The sequence below is a fragment of the Cynocephalus volans genome, chromosome 11 (assembly GCF_027409185.1).
Source record: "Cynocephalus volans isolate mCynVol1 chromosome 11, mCynVol1.pri, whole genome shotgun sequence".
Taxonomy (NCBI): Eukaryota; Metazoa; Chordata; class Mammalia; order Dermoptera; family Cynocephalidae; genus Cynocephalus; species Cynocephalus volans.
In genome coordinates this window covers 59,987,606-60,004,731 of record NC_084470.1, presented here as the reverse complement: position 1 = coordinate 60,004,731, position 17,126 = coordinate 59,987,606, and the positions used below count along the sequence as shown (strand labels likewise).

Sequence of the window (17,126 nt, the reverse complement as noted above, 5' to 3'; positions counted from 1 at the left end):
GCAGCACAGACAGCTGCACCTCGGGACTACTGATGGACGAAATTGGGGAAGCCACTGGGAAGAGGCTCTTTATACTCTGGAGCCAGTAGGAGGAGGTGTGAGATCTAGCGCCTCCACTTCCAGAAGTAGACTGACCTTGGCTTCCCATCTCTGAGCCTCAGTTTCCTCACCAGTGAACCGAAGACAACATCCCCTTCTTTCCAGGGTGGGTGACTAAAAAAGCAAATGGCACCCCGCTGACATTCCCTAAGTGTGCGCGCTTGTATGAGAAGACGCTGCCGGCTCCGCACGGGTGCTGCACGCTCATAGAAGCAAAGGGCGCTCCAGCCTCTGAGTAGCCAGCAGAATCTCCTCCGCCACCAGCGACTCGAAGGGAGGCGCGCATGCGCCAACCAGTGCCGTCACAGTCACGTGCCCCAGGCGTTCGGCATTGGCCGTGAGAGGGAGGCTCTGACTGACAGGTGGCCGGACCTCTCAACGGTAAGTGCTTCTCCGGGCGTTGGGCCAACAGGCTGTTGATTGGGGATTGCCTCCGTCGGGGGCGGGCTCTTTGCCGTCCTGGTTACTATGACGCCCGAACCCCGCCCCCTCGGCTGGCCGCCATCTTGTTGTTGATCCGTACCCAGTGGGCAGTGCCCGGAGCTGGACCGAGCGGCCGGTGTGGGGCCGCTGCTGCGGGGCTCAGCCATCTGCGCTGCCTGCCAGGGGGCGGGCCGAAACCTGGAGGCCCGGGGGGCCCAGCTCCCGTGGGGAGCCGTGGGCACCCGCTGTCCGGGCCAGGCCGGTGAGTGACAGGAGCCGGGCCTAAAGAACCGCCTGACGCCCGCGGTGAGGGAGCGGCGGGCACCGGGTTGGAAGGGGGCGCGCGTGGGGCCGGAGCTTCGGCCGAGCATCACTGGAACATCCCTCGAGCCTCCTGACCGGCTGCCCGCCGAGCCTGTCAGATGCTGGCGCCGAGGCTGGGGGACAGCAGGGGTGGAGGTCGGAGAGTCCGATGCCCGAGGGCGGGCCGGCCGGTTAGCGGGAAACCAGCTTCTCTGACCTGGGTTCCGCTGACCTGGAGCACTGAAGTGTGTCCAGTGCCAGCCTGCTGCTCTCTGGGGAGACGTGTTGCCCCCGGGTGGAAAATATATGTACATCTTTCTTAGATATTCCTCCTTTGAGTGACTTTCAGACAGCTTGAGATCAAGACTAGACGAAACAGGCCAAAGCCCCCGCGAGACAGGCAGGCCGGGTCACGGCCCTGTAATTTCGGCAGGGCGAAGACCCTCTGCATGACCTCTTTCTTTTGAGACCCGCTGGGAGTCTCACGTGCTCCCCGGAGCTGGAGCTCACCGTTTGCTTTCTCTAGAAGGGTCTGGTTAAATGTCCATAATACCTGAATTTTATTTTGGAACATATTTTCTTTGGTTCTCGACCATCATTTTTTCGGAGTGTGACAAAGTTTTCCTCTTTTTGCTTTAGGAAAAAGTATTATGGTGATGACGCGATTAATATTGCTTCCTAAAGAGATATTTCGTCAGTTTAATTAGGAGACAAAGGAAATGTAGGAGTGTGTTACAATGGGAAAAAGAAACGAAAAACTTGTTTTTGTTGTGGATAGTATTGAGCTGCCAAAATTAACTTAAATAGTAATAAATGTATCTTGGTCAGTGAAAACAGTCAGGCCCTTTTCCTGCGAGGGTGGGAGGGTTGGGGATCCTGGGCAGAGTGTGCCGGTCTAGGAAGAGTTCTGGCTCCAAAACACATTTCTCTTTACCTATGGTCCCTTGGCTTCTCCCACAGGCATTTTTTGTGTGATCATACAGCATGCCTGCATGAGATGACTTAGAAGTCAAGCAACAATATTTTGTGCACTTCTGGTAGGATATTTTCACCTCCAAATGTCTAATTTTGAAAGAAACTAGCTTCTTGGTCAGGAGATCCTTTTGGAGTGCAGATGCTAAAATCATAGGAGGGTGGCAGCTTATTGTTTTTCGCATGAGATTATACCTGTGAGAAGAAGGAGAAGTTGAGTACTCTTTAGTTGGTTATTTCATTGCCCTCCCTTGAGGCCATTTTTTGAATGTTTATTGAGTTTTGACCTTGGTAAGCCGAGTTCCTTGGGAAGTTTTGAAAAGAAAGGAAGGAGATACTAAAATATCAGAAGCTTCTCAAAATTGTCCCAAGCTACCCCCGTCTTCACCCCCGCTGGCTTTGATTAATGCTACTTTTAGAAAGTTAAGGCACGGGGCCAGCCCGTGGCTCACTTGGGAGAGTGCGGTGTTGATGACACCAAGACCGCGGGTTCGGATCCCTATATAGGGATGGCCGGTTTGCTCACTTGGGAGAGCGTGGTGCTGACAACACCAAGTCAAGGGTTAGGATCCCCTTACTGGTCATCTTTAAAAAAAAAAAAAGAAGAAAGAAAGAAAGAAAGAAAGTTAAGGCAACCACAGGGTTGAATTCTTGCGGATTTCTGTTAAAATAACTCCTATTTTGGATATTGGACCTCTTTGAGATGTAGAAAGACAGACTCTGTCTTTAGTCAAATTCACAACACTGACTTTTGCATACAGAAGGGGCTCAAGGGTCCATTAAATCCATCCATGCTCTAACCCTATATTAGAACCGCTGTCCCAAACAAATCATAGAATATCCAAGAACATTTATTTGCCTTTGTTTAATGCTTTTACTACCTCATGAATATTTATAACTAGTGGATGATGCTTGATTCAACATTGTTATTACCCAAAGATAGCTAATAGCAGTACTTCTGCACTGGGCATTTTTAGGCCCAAATGAGTGCGACTATTGTTATAATAGCACACCTTCCATCCACTTTAATTACTTTATTTTTGCATAATTCCCCTAACTTTTAACTGTTATGGCCAAGAGACATACTTCACGGACTGTGGAGATACTGCACTACAGATGTTGAGAACTACAGCAGGCTTATGGGATGAGATCTGATGTCCTAATATACCATTCAAGGTGCTGCTGCCCAGTTGGCCCCAGCCCACCTCCTCAGGATTTATCCTAATTCCCACAAACCAAATGGTTTGCTAAACATTCCATACATATTATTTCTCTACACAAATCCTCTTGCCAGCTGAAACCAGTGATCTTTGCCTGTTTGGGATGCTCTTTTCTTTCAGTTTCACTTCTCTTTTTCCAGCTCAGTTCCCACCTACCTTCTTTATGAAACACCCCCAAAACCCCACTCCCTCTGAACTGTAGTAGCATTATTGCCCTTAAATAAAAAACGAAAAAGTGTTTGCTCTTTCAGGAATAATTTTTTGTTTCTTACGGTATGACCTAACCCTTTTCTGAAAGGGATTGTATTTTATACCTTTTAGTGTCTTTTTGTACCTGCATGTAGTAGATGAGAACCAAACGTTTATAAAGATGTACTAAATTTGACTGAGTTGGAAACATCTGTAATTAAACAGTGAAATGAAAGGGAGTGGGCAAGTAGAAATGGGTGTTTGCTGGACATGGACTTCCACCTCCTACGCTGTCTGAAGTGCTTGCACATATTAACTCTAGTGCCTTACAGAGGCAGGCCCGTCCTCAAGTGCCTCAGAACAGAGGCAGAACTTGCTCAAAGGACAGAACTAAGGCCTGAAAACAGAAAGTAATTCTGCATCTCAAAAGGGACCGTGTGTGGCTGTCCTTCTTTCTGGCTAAAATACCAGTTTTGACTCTTGGTTAACATGTTAGGTGAACATAACACGGGGTGCTAATATTCTTAGACACTTTCCTGAGTTTTCTTGGTCTCACTGCAGCCTTGGGCTGCTGTAAATGGTAGTATTTGCTGCCTGCTGCCCTCCCAGTGCTGCCCTGACACTATAAGGAGCAATGATGAGCAGAGCTGGGGAAAGGCTGCACAGTACACTCTGTCTCTGGCTTGGGGCAAGTAAGCAGTCATTTTATGTGTTTGTGGCACTGGATCTATACCTTTGCACTGATTTTAAATACACATTTTGATTTCTCCTACAGTAGGATTTGAGCAATGGATTCTGGGTGAGAACTAAGACATCTTGGTTATTTTTCGAAAGATGATAGACCTCATGTTTGCTGCTATGGTTCAAAGTATGTAGGGGGCATTACAAATGAGTTTTGATGGGAACTCCTGTTCACTTCAGTGCTGCATCCCTGTTAGGGTCTCTGTTTTGTTGAATGCTAAGGTAATTCACTTCTGATCTCTTCTGTAAAAGTTTTATTTGTAGGTTTAGTTCATTTATTCCTGTCCTCTCATTATACAAAAGGAGAGCAGGCCAGGGAAGCAGGTCTAGGACTGGACTCTTTTCAAGTCTAAAATTTGATGTCAGTGAATAAGAGCACCTTGATGTCCATAAAAATATGGATGTATTATGATTAAATGAACAATTATTAAACAACTTATTGTATAATCAAAACGTCAGATAATGACAAGTGTTGATGTCGATGGGGATGTGGAGAAACTGGAGCCCTCATACATTGTTGATGGGAGTGTAAAATGGTGCAGCCTCTTTGCAGAACAGTCTGGCAGTTCCTTCCATGGTTAAACGTATGGTAAATGAGTTACCGTGTGACCCAGTCATCCCTCTCCTAGGTATCTATCCAAGAGAAATGAAAACACAAAACTTGTATGTGACTGTTTATAGCAGCATTATTCATAACAGCCAAAGGGGGAATCCACCCAAATGTCCATCAACTGATGAATAGATAAATAAAATGTGGTTTATACATATAATAGAACGTTATTCTGTAATAAAAAGGAATGAAGTGCTGATAATGCTACAGTGTCCTTGAGAACATGTTAAGCGAAAGAAGTCAGATGCAAAAGTCCACATTTATGTGATTCCATTTATATGAAATACCCAGAATATGCAGTTCTATAGAGACAGGAAGTAAATTAGTGGTTGCTTAGGGATTGGGTGTAGTTGGGGGAATAGGGAAGTGATGCCTAGAGAGTATGGGATTTCTTTTTGAGGTGATGAAAATGTTCTAAAATTGTGATGGTTGTACATATCTGTGAATATACTAAAAACCATTGAATTGTATACTTTAATGGGTGAATTGTATAATGTGTGAATTATATCTCAATAAAGTTGTTATTTGAAAACTTATTATATAAGCAGTGTATATTCACTAGTAAAAAAGTAATATATGAGTAAACAAGAAATAAAAATAAAGGTTCATCAGTAACTTCACTGTTAGTATTTTAGTTTTTTTCGGGGGGTGTGTGGATGGCTGGTACGGGGAACTGAAACTATTAGTATTTTAGTGTATAACCAGACTTCTTTTCCTGTCAGACTTTTACAAAAGTGGGGTTATGCTATACATCCTAATTTTTGCCTTTTTGCAGTCAGCAGTATGTTATACACATCTGTGTTGGTAAAAGATGCATTCTCCTCAGGGACTAGTTGACAGTGAATGAGGGAAACAAAATGTAAGGGCAAGGAGTGGTGGGACCAGGGTGAATTAGTAAGCACAGGCCTAGCCCTACCTAAAGGGTCAGTGTTGCTGAGTTCCAGCCAGTTGTGTTACCAGATCCTGTGTGGTTTTTTTTTTTTAAGAAAACCAGAAATTTGGATTTTAATGTGAAATTTCCTGATTTTTAAATTTGGCAATGAATTTTTTATAATGTAAGCCATTTTACTGGTTAAAGAAAACCCTCTGCAGACCAGAAATGGCCTGCCAATATCTAATTGTTGACCTTTATGCCTTATTGTTTTTAATAAATTTTTCAACTTTATTGAGGCATAATTTCCATACAATAATACATATGCATTTCAAGTGTTAGTATACTTCAATGAGTTTTGACAGATGTCTGTGTCTATATAAACACTTCAGTCAAAACATTTTAGTCAGTCATAGATGGTTCTCATGTTCCCTTTTCCAGTCAACTCAAGCCTGCTTCCCTGGGCACAATCACTGATCTTTCTGTTGCTGTAGATTAAATTTGCATTTTTCAGAGTTTCATATAAGTAGAATCATGATATACAGTTGATCCTCATTATCCACGGAGTCTGTATTTTTAAGTTCACTTACCTGGTAAAATTTATAACTTCAAAATCAGTACTTTTAGTGCTTTTGCCATCATTCATAGATAATGCACAGAGCAGCAAAAATTGTGAATTGCTGATTCCCACTGAGTTCAAACAGGGTGACACTTTGCCTTCTTGTTTCCACTCTCATACTGTAAATAATTGTCTTTTTCTCCGTCTATTTAGTGCCATGTTTTGCATTTTTGTGCTTTTTGATGGTGATTTCGATGCTTAAAATGGCCCCCAAGCATAGTGTTGAAGTGTTGTTTGGTGTTCCTAAGCACAAAAGAGGACTGTGATGTGGCTTACAAAGAAAATATGTGTGTTTGATGTTTTGTTCAGGCATGAGTTGTAGTGCTGTTGGCTGTGAGTTCAGTGTTAATACATTGGTAAAATATGTCAAATAAGATATCTTTAAATAGAAACAGACATAAAAGTTATAAGTAGATCTGGAAGGTTTTATATATATTTATTTACATATATATGTATTTTGGGGGGAAGGGGCACAGCTGGTTGGTATGGGAATACCCTTGAACCTAACACTGTGCTCTAACCAACTAGGCTAATTGACCAGCCTTGGAAGGTTATATACTGGTTGGTTGACTCAAGTGTTGTGACCAGAGGCTCACAGAAACGTAACCATTTATTTCCTCTAGGTGCAATGGCTCAGTATTCTATAACTCAATATATGTATTGACTTTATAAAACATAATTACCATCAATAAGGAGAACTGACTATATAGTCTTTTATGTCAGGGAACACTAGCTAAGTGTTCTAGATTTTAATTTCTGGGAGTCCGAGGCACTGCTTTGGTAATGCGAATGCATTCCTTAAATCTTCCCTCCCATTAAAGGTCATTTCCACAGGTTGCCTTTTATGCATAGCTCAGTCTAGAATATTTCACTGTTTCACTGTTGCCTCCTTGGGCCTGTGTTCAGTGACTAGTTTCTTTGTAGAACTTGGTTACCAGAATCTCTTTTAAAGCTTCCTATATATCTTAAGCAATTAAATTGACTCTTATGGAGCTGATAAGATGATATTTTCAAGATAAGGTGAGGTGGCGATTTAAGAGGAATGACACTTTCATATAGGAATTGGTTGAAGTAAGAAAATTACTCTTTAAATAGTTTCTTTAGAGGGTATTTTATTAAAAACTTTGTGTCTATATTTTATTCATAGTTTACTGTATTTTTTATAGTTTGTTAGAAAGGAGAACTGATATGTAATATTCCTCTCACTTGATTGGGATTCCATTGATCTATAGATTCATTTGGGGGGAATTGACATCCTAACAATATTGAGTCTTCTAATCCACATATGTGGCATACCACTCGATTTATTTAGGTCTCCTTTAAATTCTTTGTGTATTGTTTGATTGTTTTCAGTGTAGAGGTTTTACAACGTATTTTGTTAAATTTATCCCAAGGCGTTTGATTTTTTTGATGCTATTGTAAATAAATTTCTTTTTATTGTGGTAAATATATATAACAAAATTTTTCATTTTAACCATTTTTAAGTGTACAATACAGTGGCATTAAGTACATTCACAGTGTTGTGCAACCATTATCACTATCTGTTTTGAAAACTTTTTCATTATCTCAAATAGAAACTCTACCTGTTACACAATGCCCCATTCTCTTCTTCCCCCAGCGCCTCGTATACTCTAATCTACTTTCCGTCTCTGTGAATCTGCCTGTTCTAGATATTTCATGTAAGTAGAATCATACAAGTTTTGTTCTTTTGTGCCTGGTTTATTTGACTTAGCAAAATGTTTTCAAGATTTGTCCATGTTGTAGCACGTGTCAAAATTTTGTTCCTGGGCTGGTGGGTAAACTCACTTAGTTAGAGTGCAGTGCTGATAACACCAAGCACCAAGGTCAAGAGTTTGGATCCCCTTACCAGTTAGTTGCCACAAATAATTAATTAATTTAAAAATTTTTTATACTTTTTTAGGGCTGAATAATATTTCACTATATGTATATATCACACATTTTTATGCATTTGTTTGTTGATGGATGTGGGTTGTATCCACCTTTTGGCTATTGTGAGTAATGCTGCTAAGAACATTGGTGTATAAATATCTATTTGGATCCCTGCTTTCATTTCTTTCAAGTATAGCCCTAAAGGTGGAACTGTTGAATCATATGGTAATTCTGTGTTTAGCTTTTGAGGAACTGCCATACTGTCTTCCATAGGTGCTGTACCTTTTTACATTTACCACCAGTGGTGCCTGAATGTTACAGTTTCTCCACATCCTGGCCAACACTTATTTTCTCTGTTTCGTTTTATTTTTTATAGTACGAGTGTGAAGTAGTTTCTAATTTGATTTGCATTTCCCTATTGAATAATGATGCTGAGTATCTTTTTATATGTTTTTTGGCCATTTGTAAATCTTCTTTGGAGAAGTGTCTATTTAATTCCTTTCCCATTTTTGAATTGTTTTTTTTTTGCTGTTGAGTTGTAGAAGTACTTTATACATTCTGGGTATTAATCATTTAACAGGTGTATGATTTGCAAATATTTTCTCCCATTATGTGGTTTTTTCCACTCTCTTGATAGTGTCCTTTAATGCTCAAAAGTTTTTAATTATTATTATTTTTTTTTGTCTTTTTCGTGACCGGCACTCAGCCAGTGAGTGCACCGGCCACTCCCATATAGGATCCGAACCCGTGGCGGGAGCGTCACTGCGCTCCCAGCGCCGCCCTCTCCCGAGTGCGCCATGGGCTCGGCCCGAAAAGTTTTTAATTTTGATGAAGTCCAGTTTATCTATTTTTTATTTTGTTGCCTGGGCTTTTGGTGTCATATCCAAGAAATTGCCAAATCCAGTGTCAGGAATCTTTTTCCAATGTTTTCTTCTAGGAGTTTTATAGTTGTAGCTCTTACATTTAGGTCTTTGATCCATTTTGAGTTAATTTTTGTGTATTGTGTAAGGTAAGCATCCAGCTTTATTTTTTGCATGTGGATATCAAGCTTTCCTAGCACCATCTGTTAAAAATCCTGTCTTTTCCCCATTGAATGGGCTTGGCATTCTTGTCTAAAATCAATTGAGTTTGTATATGAGGATTTATTTTGGGGCTCTCTGCTGTTTTCCATTGGTCTATATGTGTTTCCTTATGACAGTATCATACTGTTTTTTTTTTGTTGTTTTTTTTTTTTTAAAGATGACCGGTAAGGGGATCTTAACCCTTGACTTGGTGTTGTCAGCACCACGCTCAGCCAGCGAGCGAACCGGCCATCCGTATAAGGGATCCGAACCCGGGGCCTTGGTGTTATCAGCACCGCACTCTCCCGAGTGAGCCACGGGCCAGCCCAAGTATCATACTGTTTTGATTACTATAGCTTTGTAATGAGTTTTGAAATCAGGATATGTGGTTCTTTCAACTTTGTTTTTCATTTTCAAGAGTATTTTGGCTATTCAGGGTCCCTTGAGATTCCATATAAATTTCTGGATGGGTTTTGCTATTTCTGTAAAAAAAAAAAATGCTTTTGGAATTTTGATAGGTATTGCATTCAATTTGTAGATCTCTTTGAGTAGTGTCATTTGAACAGTATGAACATTTCCAGTTAATCAATATGGGATGTCTTTACATTTATTTAGATCTTTAATTTCTGATTTCAGCAATGTTTTGTGGTTGTCGGAATACAAGTCTTTTTCCTGTTTGGTTAAATTAATTTCTAAGTATTTTATTCTTTTTTACTACTGTAAATAGAATTGTTTTCTTAATTTCCTTTTTGGATTGTTCATTGCTTGTGTGTAGAAATGCAACTGATTTTTGTGTGTTGCTTTTGTGTCCTGCAAATTTTCTGAATTTATTTATTAGCTCTAACAGTTTTGTTTGTATGTGTTTGGAATCTTTAGGATTTTCTGCATGTAAGATCATGTCATCTGCAGACAGATAATTTTGCTTCTTCCTTTCTAATTTGGATGTCTTTTATTTCTTTTTCTTGCCTAATTGTTCTGACTAGAACTTCCCTCGTGTTTTTTTTTTAACCCATTGTTTCTTTAAAAGTGTGTTTTTAAATTTCCATTTATTTGTGAATTTTTCAGTTTTCCTCTTATTGACATCTGGTTTTACTCTGTTGTGATTGGAAAAGATACATTGTATGATTTCAGTCTTTTAAATGTATTAAGACTTGTTTTGTGGCCTAATACATGGTCTATCCTGGAGGATGGTTCATGTGCATTTGAGAAGAATATATATTCTTTTTTTTTTTTTTTTTTTGTCATTTTTTTTTTTTTCGTGACCGGCACTCAGCCAGTGAGTGCACCGGTCAGTCCTATATAGGATCCGAACCCGCGGCGGGAGCGTCGCCGCGCTGCCAGCGCAGCACTCTACCAAGTGCGCCACGGGCTCGGCCCGAGAAGAATATATATTCTGATGTTGGGTTGAGTATCTGTATATGGCTATTATTTCTAATTGATTTATAGTGTCACTCAAGTCCTTATCTCTTGGGCTGGCCAGTTAGCACAGTCGGTTAGAGTGTAGCCTTCTAACACCAAGGTCAAGGGTTTGGCTCCCCTTACACGCCAGCCCATGAAAAACAACAAGAAACAAACAAACCCCTAAATCCTCTGTTTCCTTATTGATTGTCTGGTTGTTCTGCCCATTACTAAATGTTGGATATTGAAGTCTCCAACTGTTATAGTGGAACTGTTTCTTTTTCTTGCTGTTCTATCAGTTTTTGCTTCATACATTTTGAAACTTTGTTGTTATGTATATATGTGTTTCTAAATTGTTTTTTTTTTTTTTTTTTGCTGTATCAAACCTTTCACCAATATATAATGTCTTTCTTTGTCTCTTGTGACCTTTTTTGATTTATTAGCACTGCACTCTCCCTTTTTTTTTTTTTTAAAGATGACCAGTAAGGGGATCTTAACCCTTGACTTGGTGTTGTCAGCACCACGCTCAGCCGCTGAGCGAACCAGCCATCTCTATATGGGATCCGAACCCGGGGCCTTGGTGTTATCAGCACCACACTCTCCCGAGTGAGCCATAGGCCAGCCCAACCTTTTTTGATTTAAATTGTTTTATTTGCTACTAGTTTAGCCACCCCAGCTCTCCTTTGGTTACTATTTGTGTGGAATATCTTTTTCCATCCTTTACTTTCAACCTCTTTGTGTCTTTAAATCTAACATGTGTCTTATAAACAACATATAGATAGATAATGTTTTTTTGAAAAACACATTTCTGTTGATCTGTGCCTTTTAATGGAAGAGTTTAGTCTATTTACACTTAAAGTAATTATTGATCATGAATTTACTTCTGCCACTTAGCTATTTGGTTTCTGTGTGTCTTATGTGTATATTGTTTCTTGATTTCTCCATTACTGCCTTTTTTGTACTTAGTTGATTTTTTTCTTTTCTTTTCTTTTTTTTTAATAGTGTATCATTTTGATTCCCTTCTTTCTTTTTCTATTACATATTTTTAATTTTCTTTGTGGTTACCTTGGGGATTAAAGTTATCATTTTAAACTTAAAACAACCTAGTTTAAATAGTGCCAAGTTAGTTTCAATGGTGTATAACACTCTGCTCCTATACATCTCTGTCCTTCCTCTTTTATGTTGTTACTGTATTATAGCAGATTGCATCTTTATACGTTGTGTGCACATTAACATAGATTTATAAATAGTTTTATGCATTTGCCTAATAAATCATATAGGAAAAAGAGAAATTACGAACCATACTAAAGGTACAATAATAATAGCTTTTATATTTACCTATGTGGTTACCTTCATTGGTGTTCTGTATTTTTTCTTATGGCTGTGGGTTACAGCCTCATGTCCTTTTATTTTAGCCTGAAGGAGCAAGTCTACTATTATGAACTCCTTTAGTTTCTGCTTATCTAGAAATGTCTTAATTTATCTTGCATTCTTGAAAGGTAGTATTGGTGGATATAGAATTTTTGGTTCACAATTTTTTCTTTCAGGACTTTAAATATGTTATCCCACTGCCTTCTGGAAGTATCTGAGGAGAAACCAGCTGTTAATGTTATTGAAGAAATCTTGTACATGAGGAATCACTTCTCTTTGCTGTTTTGAATATTCTCTTTGTCCTTGGGTTTCAACAGTTTTATAATGTGTTTTTGTTTTATAATGTGTTTGATGTGAGTCTGACTTTATCCTGCTTGGAGTTCATTGGAATTCTTAGACATGTATGCTCATGTCTTTCCTCAGATTTGGAAAGTTTTTGGCCATTATTTCTTCAAATATTTTTTCTGCGCCCCCCCCCCCCCTTTTCTTTCTGAAATTCCTATAATGTGTATGTTGGTATGTTTGATGGTATCTCACGGATCCTTCAGATTCTGTTTGTTTTTTCTTGTTCTTTTTTCTTTTTGCCGCTCAGACTAATTTTCAATGATCTTACAGGTTTGCTGATCTTTTCTTCTACCTGTTTACATCTGCTGCTGAACCTCTATAGTGAGTTTTTCATTTCAGTTATTGTACTTTTCAGCTCCAGGATTTGTTTGGTTCCTTTTTGTAATTTCTGTGTCTTCATTGATATTCTCATTTTGTTTCTACATCATTTTCCTTATCCTTTAATTCTTTGTTCATAGTTTTGTTTAGCTTATTGGACATATTTAAGGCAGTTGATTTAACATCTTTGGGTAATAATTCCGACATCTGTGCTTCCTTAGGATTTTTTTTTTTTTTTTTTTGTCAAATTCTCTTCTTCCTGTGAATGGGCAGTATTTTACTGTTTCTTTTGTATGTTTTGTGATTTCTTGTTAAGAACTAGACACTTGAGTATTATGTCATGGCGACTCTAGAAATCCACAACGTCTCAGAGATTGCTGGGTTTTGCTCATTGAGTGCTGGAGCCTCCCATTTGTGACTTTTCCAAACTAATTTTGGAAATGTGTATTCCTTGTTGTATGTAGTCACTGAAGTTTCTGTTCCATTATCTCTGCAGTTAGCCAGTGACTTGATAAAAATGACATCTCTTAAATGTCTGGCTCCCCAAAGGGAGGAAAATAAAAACAAGTACAGTACTCTTAAATCCCCTGAAAGACACTTCAGCCTGTGGTTGTTGAAATAATGGTTACTAGCCTCTATACCTACTCCTTAGTGATCAGAAGCAGCCATCATCAATTAAAATACACAGCCCTGATATTTGGAGGGCAAGATCCTTATTACCCATCCTCATTCCAGGAAGCCATACCAGGAATGCAGTCAACTTTGTCAGGAATGCAGACAGCCATTCCCACTGCTGCTTGTAGGATTAGTGGTTGGGTAGCTGCTGAAGGAAGGGCTGAAATTTACCAAAATTTACCAGCCTCTTCATTAAACTCTCCCTTGGAAGCTAGATATTTTCCAGCTAGACTTTAGAGTTTCAAAATAGTTACTTTTGGCAGTTTCTGCCAGCTCAATAGTTGTTTGGGTGGTGGGATAGATTCCTGGATCTTCCTACTCTGCCATCCTCCATGATGTCATTCCAATGGATTGTTTTTAAATTTTGTTTTTCAGTTGTTTGCTGCTAGCATATAGAAATGTAATTGGTTTCTGTATATTGACCTCTTATCCTATGACCTTACTAAATTAGTTTCATAAATTGTTTTGTAGATTCCTAATTTTCCATGTAAACAATCATGTTACCTGTGGATAGAGAAAGTCTTATTTCCTCCTTTCTGGTCTTTTTGCTTTTTATTTGGTTTTCTTGCCTTGTTGCGCTGGGCAATACAATGTTGAATAGAAAAGGTAAGAATAGACATCTTTGCCTTATCTCTGATTATATGAGGGAAGTGTTCAGAGTTCCACATTGTATATGATGTCAGCTATAGGTTTTTCATAAATGCCCTTAATTTTTATTTATTTTCTGTGTCTGGCCAATATGGGGATCTGAACCCTTGAGCTTGGTGTTACATTATGCTCTAACCAACTGAGCTGGCCAACCCTATGAATGCCCTTTATCAGGTGAGAAAGTTTCCTCCTGTTTTTAGTTTAATCTTTTTGTTTGTTTGTTTTGGCAGCTGGCTGGTACAGGGAGTGAACCATAGACTTTTGTGTCTAACCAACTGAGCTAACCAGCTAGCCAGTTCATTGAGAGTTTTTAGTCATGAATAGGCATTGGATTTTGTTGAGCACTTTTCTGTGTTTATTGAGATGATCATATCTCATGGTTCTTCTCCTTATTCTTGTTAATATAATGAATAACATTGATTGATTCTTCAGATGTTTAATCAACCTTGCATTCCCCACTTTGTCATGATGTATTATTCTTTGTATATATCATGGGGTTTGTTTTGTTAAAGAAATTTTTAGGACTTTTTTGTCTATGTTCAGGAAGGATATTGGTCTAAGATCTTTTTCTCTTATTTATTTATTTGGTAAGATTCTTTTTTAGGTTTTGTTATAAGGGATAGCTGATCTCATAAAATAAGTTGTAAGTTGTTCTCTCTCTCCGTTTTCTGAAAGAATTTGGGTAAGAATGATGTTATTAAATGTCTGGTAGAATTCACTAGGGAAACCTAGTATTGTGGAAAGATTTCTGATAAATTCAATTTTCTCGGCTGGCTGCTTAGCTTAGTTGGTTAGAGTGCTGTGTTATAACACCAAGGTCAAGGGTTTGGATGCCTCCACCAGCCAGCCACCAAGAATCTCCCCACCCCCCCAATCAAATATAGTTACTACCTTAAAACAAGAAAAATCTCTAGAGTAAGGAATTATGCAACTATGAAATAGCTCCTGTCTTTCCATGGTGTCTCAATGACACCACAAAACTGTTATAACTCCAAAGGGATCTTGAGTCACTGAATTCTGTACCATTTTGAAAGAGGCACCAAGAGGCAACATACATCTAAAAACCACATATGGCTATAATACAGAAGACTCTACCTTTGGGAGTAAAGCCACACACTTAAATTTGTCTTGATGCTGTACAACTCTGAAGATTATCAGAAAATACAAAGATCAAATTCTTCAGACATGAACATTGGATTGTATTCAGCTGTAGTTGGGGAATAAGGTGAAGTGTCCAATGAGTTTTGCTCTTTTGAAATAATCTGCTGCTACTCTCACTTAGGGGCTGGGATCAGGCTCAATTTCTCTCCTCCAAGGACTATGCTCCTGGCATCCTGTGTTCCTGCCCTCTTGTTGGACCTCTCTCCCACAAAGACCACATAGCACAATTTCTTAGATAGTTAGACATTCAGAAAACAATGTAAGGAGATTTCAGAGCACAAACTCTACAGGAATTCCCTCCTTTTAGACACCATGCAATCCTGGAGGCCACACAATAACCATCTATTTGAACATCTATCACGTGGATAAAGATTTTATTAGAGGGTACGTAGAAGCAGATCAGCAACATACAAAGTGAAAGAGAGTGTGGGGAAAACCTGTAAACAGAAGAGGTAAATGACAGGTTTATGTATTTATTTATTTAGTCTTTTTTTTGGGGGGGGGGAATGACTGGAATAAATGGTTCTAAAAGAAATATGAAAACATAGAACTCTTAAAATGAGACTGTCTAAGTTGCTAAAATATAGAATAGGGAGCTTTCTGGACTTATTTCCTACCACCAATGCCACTGAGGGCCAAAGATGAAAAGAGAGTTTCTGCATAACTGAAAGAAAGATGCAAACCATTCTTTTAGAATTCCACACGAGTACTTTCTGGGTCTGACCATATTTAGATTCAGTTGTAAATGTGCAAGGTGGGACTTAGCTGACTGAGGTATGGCTCACCTGTACTGACTATTTAGTCACAGCATAGGTATTCCTGTGGCTTCTTGTTAAAGCATAACTGTTGAGCAGAGAATGTTTCAGAAGAGAAGGAGCATTTTTGTTTCTCTTTTCAGTGCTTTCTCATTTTGATTTTCCCTGTATCATTTTGGACTTCTGTTCTTAAAATTCTGTCCTCAAATACCATTTCCCCCCACTTCTTAGCACAGTTGAGACAGCCATTTTCAAAAGGGTCTTTACTAAAAAATGTAATGGGGAAGCACAGGTTTCTAACCTTTTGAAACCTGGTAAAAACAGGAAAGAGGTTCACTGGACTCAAGAATCCTCTTCTTGTTCTAAATTCTGTTCTGGCTGTTTCTCGATGGGCTCGCACATCTCAGGCCCCCTGCAAAGTTTCCATTCCTTCTTGCTCCCTGTTTGCTCTCTCCCTGTTTGTTCTCCAGGTGGCCTTAGGATTCCATTGTTCTCTAGCTCTTGGGATAGGACTCAGGAATCTAAATAATCCTTCATCTCTTCTCTGGGGACAAAGGACAAAATAGATTCCATTAAGCTTTTTTCCCTTTTTCCTTGTTTCAAACCTCCCAGATTGCTCCAGGCCTCTGTACACATTTGTTCCAGTCCCTGGTAGATTGGAAGGGCAGGCTCAGGTTGGCAGCCCGACTTATGTCAAGAACATTCCCTATATTTCCCTCTTCCTCCTCAAAGGAGGATCCTTCTCTCTCACCCTCATAAATATACCTAATCTATATCAATCCCACAGTCTCTTATGACCATTCTTGCCTTTGCATATATACTAATGTATATCAATACCACAGTCTCATATGACCATTCTTGCCTTCACATGTGAGACTGTGGGATTGATATAGATGAGGTAAGAGGGTGAGAGAAGGATCCTCTTTCCTTTCCCCCCACCCTTATGGATTGTTTCAAGCAGATGCTCACAAACCTCTCCTTTGAGGAGGAGGAGAAAAACATGCTTTTGTGTTAGTTTTCTGCTATGGTTTTTTTTGTCCATGAATTTGAAGTTGTTTTGGTATCTTTGTCAGAGTCCATATTAATGCTTATTTATTTCTGAAATTAATTAGAAATTAGTTTTCACAAAATCCAGAGCTGTGCAACCCAAGCTTTTTAGGTGTTGTCCTTTTCTGTTAGAGTGACTTATCAGTCCATTGTGTTCTTTTCAGTTAGAGTAATTTTGCTATTTTTCCCTTGGGATTGTATCAGACAGTAAAAACAAACCAGACACATTTGCCAAAACCAGGAATACTATTGCCAGAATTTTACTTAGCAATCCTGACTTACCAAGTTTAACTTGAATTTTTTTAAAAATAAATTTTGTGTTTTTTAAGAGAGGGTAATACTTTTGCATAAATCGTGATGCTTTTAGTGCATAAGTGGATACAATTAATTTTAGAAGAAGTAATAGAAAT

General features: G+C 39.1%; 1 protein-coding gene across 2 annotated transcripts in view; it reads left to right on the top strand.

Annotated features, from left to right (window-relative positions):
- The first annotated feature begins 628 nt into the window (after positions 1-628).
- IP6K1 (inositol hexakisphosphate kinase 1) overlaps positions 629-17,126 on the top strand; it is a 51,916-nt gene continuing 35,418 nt past the window's right edge. For both annotated transcript variants that reach the window (XM_063114011.1, XM_063114010.1), the window contains exon 1: positions 629-784. The gene's annotated coding sequence lies outside the window, so the exon portion shown is untranslated. The remainder of the gene's footprint in view (positions 785-17,126) is intronic.